This window comes from Schistocerca piceifrons, chromosome 2, assembly GCF_021461385.2.
Source record: "Schistocerca piceifrons isolate TAMUIC-IGC-003096 chromosome 2, iqSchPice1.1, whole genome shotgun sequence".
NCBI lineage: Eukaryota > Metazoa > Arthropoda > Insecta > Orthoptera > Acrididae > Schistocerca > Schistocerca piceifrons.
The window spans coordinates 1,005,424,646-1,005,436,467 of record NC_060139.1 but is presented as its reverse complement, the minus strand read 5'-3'; positions in this window follow the sequence as shown (position 1 = coordinate 1,005,436,467).

Sequence of the window (11,822 nt, the reverse complement as noted above, 5' to 3'; positions counted from 1 at the left end):
TAACTTTCCTTTGCCGGATACGTTTCCTACGGGGTAAAGATCCAGTTGTTCTCAATTTATCATGTTTATATTTAAATGTGCGAATTGTAGGGTGAGTACGTGTAAGTCTCTAGCTCTCGCTGAATTTCGTTGCATTCTCCGTAAATGAGAAGCATATTGACTTGTTCACTTGTTCTTCGAAGGAATACATCCTTCACGTTCTCTTGATTTGACGATACTAGTCTTACCGTTCCTATTAGTGTTGTGCTGTTAAACCGTCGAATGGTGTTCAAAGGTCAATGGCACGTTATACGGATACGCCGTATTCGGCGGATGTTTACTATTTGCACGATATGCGAGAGAGGAGTGTCAGAGCATGTGCTTCGGTAAGTGTCGATGTGGTAAGGTATACCACTGAACCCATGATAAGAAGATTGCAGCACTGCAGTGATACCAGTGGTCATCACTTAGAACACCTTCTGTAAATGTACGTTCATGCCACCTTCCCGACATTCGTTGACCATCAAGGACCTTAGTGTTACACATCACTGGATTCGTCTCGATAGCCGCTATTAGAAAATAAGTACCAAATTAAAGCATCTCATTTTAAATAACAAAATTTGTTTGCATAACGTGCATTATTGACCTTCATATGTCTGACGAAATCCCCCGTTGTCGCATGCAACATTTTTCCCACAAACGTTTCAGCTACTATCATACTTTTGGGGTTATTCTAGGTGGCAATAGATGGTGACTCGCCCTGTATATCTAAATCAGGACACTGAACTCTATTTCTCTCAAATACGTGTCTAGTATCTTAACCACGGCGCATCTGCATTAAGATTCAACCGGATCGCAAACATTACCCGTGGTCAGTAACTGGCGAATTAATACTGCATATGAATGTGAAATTAGCGCAGAATGAAGATTAACTCTGCTAAAAACCAATAAATTTTTAAAGTGAATGCAGTCTTCACTAAAAAAAATCGGAAGTGCCTCCCCTTACAGCAGATCTGTTTCTGCGTGAGGGTAGGTGTAAAGACGCGACATAGAATCTTGAAGAGTCTGTCTCAATATGATTATAAGTTGGTAATACCTATTAGTTCTTCATTTTAACACACTGCTACATAATTCCCAGTAATGCAGTTAGATCGTAGCTGAAACTTGAGTTTAGCACTCGGTGCCGGCACGCCGAGATAATCCCCGTTAATCTGGCGGGAACAGCTTTCGGAATATTACAGCCGCCTGTGAAGGCTCAGACAGCTTGGGCGCTGCGCGGCGCGCACCAGTTTTTGTTCCGAACTAAGCCTCAGCAGTTGCTCCGACAACTCCTAGCAGAGGATTCCCGAGAGAAACTTCGCAAACTACTGTCAGTTTGGATCGTCAGACTGGTGCCGAGTGCTTTTTTAAAAAGTTGTAAACACGTGCGGCTTCAGACTATAGCAACTTAACATCTATCTCGAAGCACTAACATTACGATGGCAAAATACCGAGAAAATTAAGACAAGCTACGGCCGGCCGCTGTGGCTGAGCGGTTATAGGCGCTTCAGTCGGGAACCGCGCTGCTGCTACCGTCGCAGGTTCGAATCCTGCTTCGGGCGTGGATCTGTGTGATGTCCTTATCCATGGAGTCGCCAATCAATGATGCCTTTATGTTAGTTAGGTTTAAGTAGTTCTAAGTCTAGGGCACTGATGACCTTAAATGTTAAGTCCCATAGTGCTTAGAGCCATTTGAACCATTTTGACAAGCTACGTTTCATGCGAACAATTCTGAAAATCCATCAAATTAAATTATGTGAAAAACGTTTGTCATTCTCTTTTTCGGTACTGCTATGGTGTATGGTCTTCTTCGCAGCTATAGTAAAAGAGAAACGAATGAAAACTATGAGTGGCAAATGACTGACAGGTTTCTGGTCATTCCGCAAGAACTACACTCATGCTCATAAATTAAGGATAATTGCAGAATGTGGTGCCACACAATGTGGCACTACACAAAACTGGCGCTAATAACATAGGCACGTAGGGAACACACACGGCACAGATCTGTAAGTCCACGGTATTGGTGATAAGTTGGGAAAACCGTCCCGAAACACATGTGCTACAAAACGCCACTGTTTCCTGCGCATATACCCCGACACCAGTATGGGATATGATCACCATGCACACATAAACAGGCCGAGCAATGGGTCAGGTGGTCGAGCAGGTGGTAGGGTACAGCCTCCCATTCTTGCACCAGTACCTGTCGGAGCTCCTGAAGTGTCGTAGGGGTTTCAAGACGTGTAGCGATACGTCGACCGAGAGCATCCCAGTCGTGATCGAAGGGGTTCAGCTCTAGAGAACAGGCAGGCACTCCATTCACTTCATATCTTCTGTTTCAAGGTACTCCTCCACGATGGCAGCTTGGTGTGGCCGTGCGTTATCATCCATCAGGAAGAAGGTTCCTGCACCCCTGAAAAGTCAGACATTCTGGTGCAAAATGACGTCCCGATACACCTAACCTGTTACAGTTCCTCTGTTAAAGAGATAATGGGGTGTACGTGCACCAATCGTGATCCCACCCCACACCATCAAACAACAACCTCCATACAGGTCCCTTTCATGGACATCAAGGTGTTGGTGTCTGGTTTCTGGTTTACGCCAGATGAAAAATCGGACAGAATCACTGTTCAGGCTATACCGTGAACATAACATTTGACCACTGTTCAAATGACCATTTACTTTGTTCTTGACACCAGCCTTTACGAGCTCTCCTGTGACCAAGGGTCAGTAGAAAGCACCTTGCAGGTCTCTGGGTGAATAAAGCATGTCTATTCAGTCGTCTGTACACAATGTCTGTTCAGTTGTCTGTGACTGGAGACAACTTTCCAGTGACTGCAGTAAGGTCCTGAGCAAGGCTACCTGCAGTACTCTGTGCCTGTCTGCGGGCACTGATGGTGAGATATCGGTCTTCTTGTGGTGTTGTACACTGTGGGCGTCCTGTACTGTAGTGCCTGGATACATTTCCTGTCTGCTGGAATCGTTGCCATAATCGCGAGATCACACTTTGTGGCACATGGAGGACCCTTGCTACGAGCTGCTGTGTTTGACCGGCCTCTCACAACGTCATCAGTATGTGTTCTTTGAGACATTTTCAACACACAGTCACCATTAGAACGCCTGAAAACGTCTGCACACTTACTCGCTGCACCGTACTCTGACATGCACCAACACATCTCTGCGTATGTGGACTGCTGCCAGCGCCACCGTGCGACGACCGCAGGTAACATGCACCGCATGGTCATACCCCGAGGTGATTTAAACCCTCAAACCGCCCACCAGGGCGTTGTTTCACCACGTATCAGCATTATCCTTGATTTATGAGCGCGAATGTATTAATATCGCTAGTAGATTGAGATGCATATAGTTTTAGAAGCTAACTATGGTTCGTGTCAAAATAAGCTAACCACTGGAGAAAAGAAACTATGGTTTCCCATCCAAATCACAATCGTACTGGTTGGTCATATTAGAATGATTGGGCCCAAATACCGGGAATCCCTATCATCTCTAACCCTAAATGGGACATTCATCAACTTCTCTCCTTCAGCAAAGAGTCTAGAAGTAATAACAGACGTAAATTGTAAGTGGGCTGCCCACGTAACTGCAATCTGCAGTAGGGCATCAGCATTTCTCCATGCCCTACTAAAATATAGAAAGCTCTTCCCACTCGACACGGAAAAAAAAAAAAAAAAAAAAAAAAAAAAAAAAAAAAAATAAGCTCTTTCACTTCCAGCAAGGAATATCCAGCAAGGCTTTTCTCAAGGAACCTCATGGTGCCTGGAACTGGTTATGAATGCCTGTGTCTTTCATCACATTTCATCACCAGATGCTCGATTCTTTAATCATCTTTCATCATCGCACACACATCTAGCTTGGCTACGTGCAGACAAGCGCAGAGATTTCTGTCTTCTCCACTGATTACCCTGAACACTGCCCCTCGTATTTCTTCGAGATCTTAACGATTTTTTCTGGACAACATGATAGAAACACCCGCTCCCATCAGAACAAAATCATTTCTGTCCCACTGCGTCGTTCAGCCACTTTCTCAAAGTCCTTTTCAGTTGCAGGTACCCAACTCTGGAACAACCTCCCCCATTATATTAGAGAACCAAATAACATCTCCATCTTCCGAAGCAAGTATAGACATGTCTATTAATGTAACAATAAGGATTATCATTGTCACTGGACGCACTGGTTACTCTTGTACATTCCTACTTCCATCCTGATCTTTCTCATTTCTCGGTATGATTAGCTGTTGGAGCTTCAAATTTTCCTTTCCCACAACTCGCTACATCAAAAAATATTTATATCTTAGACTTACAAATTCTTCTCATATCTACCACTGTCATTATTGTTACTATTGACATTATTATTATTACTATTTTTATTATTAGAATCAATATTATTAGTGGCAGCCGCTTGCAGTAGAGCAAGTACTGCCAGTATTAAATTTATTACTTGGTGGTCAGTATAATTTACTCAAACCGCGATATCATACTCTCAAATCATTTTAATCCTCGTTGTCATATTAACATTGTCTTTTCTTACGTAAATATGATGTAAAAACGGTACTGTATGTGTGAAACCCCAGCCCGATGTTAGAGATGTTCCGATGGCCCTAATCAGATCTGGTAAAGTAAATAAGTACATAAGAAAAGCCTCAATATTCTATTGGTGCGTGTAGACAAAATACCCGCTATCCCATAACTGACCCGAAAGAAAGGTGACATAATTTAGTACTAAAACGTCCAAAACATATGGTAGTTTTTAGCCTACTGTTTACTGTAGCTACTTAAAGGAGGTGGTCCAACACAAATACAGATGCTAGCGAAGCCTGCAGTTTGCACTGTCGAATTTGACCATGAATGGCACCTGTTTTAATGTCCTCAATACGTTGCGAGTGCCACTCGTGGCCAGAACGGTGTTTTGTGTGTCGCTGCGAGTGTATTACGTCGGAGTTAAGTGAATTCCAACGTGGGCGGAATTGTTGATGCTCCTATAGTGGGTGCTTCTTTAATCAAGGTAGCCAAAGTGTTTAGTCATTGAAGCACCGTAACGAAGATCTGCACAGCAAACAAGATAAACTGAAGGAAAACATCGTCCGTCTAGTCACAACGCGGACGAAACTATACGATGCTCGAACATGACTGACGGTCACTGAAAAGGACTGTGACGAAAAATATGAGGATGACAGTTCTAAATGAAAATGAAATGAGCGTTTGGCGTCATTGGCCGGGAGGCCCCTCGCGGGGCAGGTCCGGCCGCCATATCGCAGGTCTTATTACATTCGGCGCCACATTGGGCGACCTGCACGCCGGATGGGGATGAAATGATGATGAACACAACACAACACCCAGTCCCTGAGCGGAGAAAATCTCCGACCCAGCCGGGAATCGAACCCGGGCCCAGAGGACGGCAATCCGTCACGCTGACCACTCAGCTACTGGGGCGGACACAGTTCTAAATGACACTGTAGAACCGAATGCGGCCCTGTCAGCACCAAAACAAAACACAGGGAGCTCCACGGTCAGGAAATTACAGGGTGAGCTGTAATTGCAAAACCTCTCATCTGTGTATAGATGCTCGCAATAGGAAATTCGATGCTGAAGCCATGAGACCTGGACTGTAGAGCAATGGAAGAAAGTCATTTGCTCGGATGAGTCTTGTTTCATGTTGTTTCCTACTTCGGTCGAATTTATGTCCAAGATGAAAACATGTTGTGGGGAGGGGGGGGGGGTTCGATGATAATTTAGGTAGCCATATCGTGGCATTTCTTGGGCCCCATGATTACTCTGCCGGGTAACATTATTTCCGAGGATTATGTGACCAGTTTGGATGAGGTTTATCACAGTCCGCAGTATTGATTCTGTGTTCCAAGTAGACAGGGCCCCTGTTCACACGGCTCGCATCATGCAGGACTAGTTTTGTGAGTACCAGGATGAGATGTTGCATGAGTCACCAGATGTCTATAATTCTGCAGAGGAAGTGGTATTACATTCCGTTGATAACCGTTTAGCGCGTGTGTTTATCCATTCCAAGATGGCTGGAAGGTGCTTTGAATGATAAAGGATTTCCTACGCCGTGTTATACATGGTAATGTGTTATTTTGTGGTGGCCGGCCGGTGTGGCCGAGCGGTTCTAGGCGCTTCAGTGAGGAACTGCGCGACCGCTACGGTCTCAGGTTCGAATCCTGCCTCAGGTATGGATGTGTGTGATGTCCTTAGGTTAGTTAGATTTAAGAAATTCTGAGTTCTAGGGGACTGATGACCTCAGATGTTAAGTCCCATAGCACTCAGAGCCGATTGAAGAAATTTTGTGGTATTTCCATATTTTTGTGCAAACCCTGCAAGAACTGAGCGTCATATTAAGATTTCAGTTCTACATCCACGCCTATCGTGACTATAGATCCAGTTCAGCCCATGCAAGCATCGGTAGAATTCGTATCTTGCAGCATAGTAGATGGACGTGAGAATGTGTACGAGTGTGGAATTTGTCTTTAAGTTACGAGATTGAGTATTATCTTCATGAGTAAGAACGTCTATATGACATGGTCGAAGATAGATGGAAATACGGAACTGAAACCCGTGAGTGCTTGAAAAGACCGCTTGCATGTTCATCTCCAAGGAAGTTTATCTATATATAACGGTATACGAAAATGTGTTGGTTGTTCGTTTTTAAAGGAGGACGGATATCTGCACAATAACTACGAATCTTTGTCGTCAGTTTGTACCGTACAAATGAATTAAAATGTCACTGTTCATAAATACATAATTGCAAGAAATCCCCCGTCCGGAAACAACGAGATGGATTGAAAATAGTTGGATACAGGTGTTTCATAATTTACACAATATTCATGTATTACCCTTACGGACACAGGATGGGCAAAATACAATTGGCATCTTTCGAGAAACAGCCCAGCTTACATCATCTGCCCTGTCTGCGAGTATCCCCACTGTACAGACATACCGTCGTTTGGACATCGAACACACAACCGTGTGGACGACATAGTAATAAACATCCCTAGCGTAGAGAAAACAACTGAAAGAGAAGAAAGTAAACAACTCGCCAGATCCGGATGGAACCTCAATTCGGTCTTACAAAAAAGTCCTCGACTGCGTCGGCTCCTTACTTGGCTTGCATTTGTGAATCTCTCGACCAGCGTCAAGTCCCAAGTGACCGTATATCACGAGAGTAAAAGAACTGATCAAACGCATTACAAACCAATATCCCCAATATCGGTTTGCTGCAGAATCCTTAAACTAAAATAAGTTCGAATACAACAAATTTCTTAGAGACCCAGATGTTTCTGTCCACGAATCAACACGGTTTTAGAAAGTATCTACATCTACATCCATATTCCGGAAACCACCTGACGGTGTGTGGCGGAGGGTACCCTGAGTACCTCTATCGGTTCTCCCTTCTATTCCAGTCTTGTTCGTGGAAAGAAGGATTGTCGGTATGCTTCTGTGTGGGCTCTAATCTCTCTGATTTTATCCTCATGGTCTCTTCGCAAGATATACTTAGGAGGGAGCAATATACTGCTTGACTCTTCGGTGAAGGTATGTTCTCGAAACTTTAACAAAAGCCCGTACCGAGCTACTGAGCGTCTCTTCTGCAGAGTCTTCCACTGGAGTTTATCTATCATTTCCGCAACGCTTTCGCGATTACTAAATGATCCTGTAACGAAGCGCGATGCTCTCCGTTGGATCTTCTCTATCTCTTCTATCAACCCTATCTGGTACGGATCTCACACTGCTGAGCAGTATTCAGGCAGTGGGCGAACAAGCGTACTGTAACCTACTTCCTATGTTTCCGGATTGCATTTCCTTAGGATTCTTTCAATGAATCTCAGTCTGGCATCTGCTTTACCGACGATCAACTTTATATGATCATTCCATTTTAAATCACTCGTAATGCGTACTCCCAGATAATTTATGGAATTATCTGCTTCCAGTTGCTGACCTGCTATTTTGTAGCTAAATGATAAGGGAACTATCATTCTATGTATTCGCAGCACATTACACTTGTCTACATTTAGATACAATTGCCATCCCCTGCACCATGCGTCAATTCGCTGCAAATCCTCCTGCATTTCAGTACAATTTTCCATTGTTACAACCTCTCCATACACCACAGCATCGTCTGCAAAAAGCCTCAGTGAACTTCCTATGTCATCCACCACGTCATTTATGTATATTCTGAATAGCACCTGTCCTATGACATTCCCCTGCGGCACACCTGAAATCACTCTTACTTCAGAAGACTTCCCTCCATTGAGAATGACATGCTGCGTTCTGTTATCTAGGAACTCCTCAATCCAATCACACAATTGGTCTGATAGCCCATCTGCTGTTACTTTGTTCATTAAACGACTGTGGGGAACTGTATCGAACGCCTTGCGGAAGTCAAGAAACACAGCATCTACCTGTGAACCCGTGTCTATGGCCCTCTGAGTCTCGTGGACAAATAGCGCGAGCTGGGTTTCACACGACCGTCTTTTTCGAAACACATGCTGATTCCTACAGTGTAGATTTCTAGTCTCCAGAAAAGTCATTACACTCGAACATAATACGTGTTCCAAAATTCTGCAACTGATCGACGTTAGAGATATAAGTCTATATTTCTGCACATCTGTTCGACGTCCCTTCTTGAAAACGGGGATGACCTGAGGCCTTTTCCAATCCTTTGGAACGCTACGTTCTTCTAGAGACCTACGGTACACCGCTGCAAGAAGGGGGGCATGTTCCTTCGCGTACTCTGTGTAAAATAGAACTGGTATCCCATCAGGTCCACCAGCCTTTCCTCTTTTGAGCGATTTTAATTGTTTCTCTATCCCTCTGTCGTCTATTTCGATATCTACCATTTTGTCATCTGTGCGATAATCTAGAGAAGAAACTACAGTGCAGTCTTCCTCTGTGAAACAGCTTTGGAAAATGACATTTAGTATTTCGGGCTTTAGTCTGTCATCCTCTGTTTCAGTACCATTTTGGTCACAGAGTGTCTGGACATTTTGTTTTGATCCACCTACCGCTTTGACATAAGACCAAAATTTCTTAGGATTTTCTGCCAAGTCAGTACATAGAACTTTACTTTCGAATTCATTGAACGCCTCTCGCATAGCCCTCCTCACACTACATTTCGCTTCGCGTAATTTTTGTTTGTCTGCAAGGCTTTGGCTATGTTTATGTTTGCTGTGAAGTTCCCTTTGCTTCCGCAGCAGTTTTCTAACTTGGTTGTTGTACCACGGTGGCTCTTTTCCATCTCTTACGATCTTGCTTGGCACATACTCATCTAACGCATATTGTACGGTGGTTTTGAACTTTGTCCACTGATCCTCAGCACTATCTGTACTTGAGACAAAACTTTTGTGTTGAGCCGTCAGGTACTCTGTAATCCGCTTTTTGTCACTTTTGCTAAACAGATAAATCTTCCTACCTTTTTTGATATTTCTATTTACGGCTGAAATCATCGATGCCGTAACAGCTGTATGATCGATGATTCCCTGTTCTGCGTTAACTGTTTCAAATAGTTCGGGTCTGTTTGTCACCAGAAGATCTAATATGTTATCGCCACGAGTCGGTTCTCTGTTTAACTGCTCAAGGTAGTTTTCAGATAAAGCACTTACAAAAATTTCATTGGATTCTTTGTCCCTGCCACCCGTTATGAATGTTTGAGTCTCCCAGTGTATATCCGGCAAATTAAAATCTCCACCCAGATCTATAACATGGTGGGGAAATCTACTCGAAATATTTTCCAAATTATCCTTCAGGTGCTCAGCCACAACAGCTGCTGAGCCAGGGGGCCTATAGAGATATCCAATTACCATGTCTGAGCATGCTTTAACCGTGACCTTCACCCAAATCATTACATATTTCGGATCTCCGTCAATTTCCTTCGATACTAATGCACTTCTTATCGTTATAAACACGCCTCCCCCTTCACTGTCCAGCCTGTCTCTGCGATATACATTCCAATCTGAGTTTAGGATTTCATTACTGCTTACGTCTGGTTTCAGCCAACTTTCTGTCCCTAGTACTATATGGGCGTTGTGACCGTTTATTAATGAGAGCAGTTCTGGGACCTTTCTATAGACGCTCCTGCAGTTTACTATTAGCACATTAATATTGTTATTCCCTGTTGCATTTTGCCTACTCCTACCCTGCCGCGTCTCAGGGGGCATCTTGTCGCGCCGAGGGAGGGAATTCTCTAACCTAAAAAACCCCCATGTGCACTGCACACGTACTCCGCTGCCCTTGTAGCCGCTTCCGGCGTGTAGTGCACGCCTGACCTATTCAAGGGGACCCTACATTTCTCCACCCGATAGCGGAAGTCGAGAAATTTGCACCCCAGATCTCCGCAGAATAGTCTGACCCTCTGGTTTAAGCATTCCACTCGGCTCCAAACCAGAGGACCGCGATCGGTTCTGGGAACGATACTACAAATAGTTAGCTCTGATTCCACCCCGCGAGCGAGGCTTTCCGCCTTTACCAATTCCGCCAACCACCTGTACGAACTGAGGATGACCTCTGAACCCAGACGGCAGGAGTCATTGGTGCCGACATGAGCAACAATTTGTAGTCGGGTGCACCCAGTGCTCTCTATCGCCGCCGGTAGGGCCTCCTCCACATCTCGGATGAGACCCCCCGGCAAGCAGACAGAGTGAACACTGGCCTTCTTGCCCGACCTTTCCGCTATTTCCCTAAGTGGCTCCATCACCCACCTAACGTTGGAGTTCCCAATCTAACGCATCCTTAATTTTCTTTTCCATTCTTCTGTATATTATTTTTGTAAGCAACTTGAATGCATGAACTGTTAACCTGATTGTGCGGTAAATCTCGCGCTTGTCACCTCTTGGCGTCTTCGGAATTGTGTGGATGATGCTTTCCCAAAAGTCAGATGGTATGTCGCCAGAGTCGTACATTCTACACACCAACGTGAATAGCCGTTTTGTTTCCACTTCCCCTAGTGATTTTAGAAATTCTGATGGAATGTTATCTATCCCTACGGCTTTATTTCAGCTTAAGTCCTCCAAAGCTCTGTTAAATTCTGATTCTAATACTGGATCCCTTTTCTCTTCTAAATCGACTGCTGGTTCTTCTTCTACCTCATCAGACAAATCTTGCCACTCATAGAGGCTTTCGATTTATTCTTTCCACCTATCCGCTCTCTCGTCTGTATTTAACAGTGGAATTCCTGTTGCACTCTTAATGTTCTCACTCGTGCTTTTAATGACAACGAAGGTTGTTTTGACTTTCCTCTATGCTGAGTCTGTTCTTCTGACAATCATTTCTTTTTCGATATCTTCACATTTTTCCTGTCATCATTTCGTCCTAGCTTCCGTGCACTTCCAATTTATTTGATTCGTCATTCTTTTCCTGAGTTTCACGGAACATTTTTGTACTTCCTCCTTTCATCGATCGGTTGAAGTATTTCTTCTGTTACCCAAAGTTTCTTCGCAGTTACCTTCTTTGTACCCATGTTTTCCTTCCCAACTCCTGTGATGGACCTTTTTAGAGATGTCCATTCCTCTTCAACTGTACCGATCACTGAGCTATTTCTTACTGTTGTATCTATAGCCTTAGAGAACTTCAAACGGTTTATTGGTGAAGAAACTTGTTCCAAAAGTAGACGCTTCGACGTAGACTACAACCAGCAGATTGGTATCCACCACCAGCACCTCTCCCTGCACCCATGTGTGCCAAAGCAAAAAAAAATAAAGATAAAACAATGCTACCATACAAGATAAATACATTTTCACAGTGAGCATCGAGAAAGGACCCCAGAGGCAGAGTGCTTTAAAACCTCGC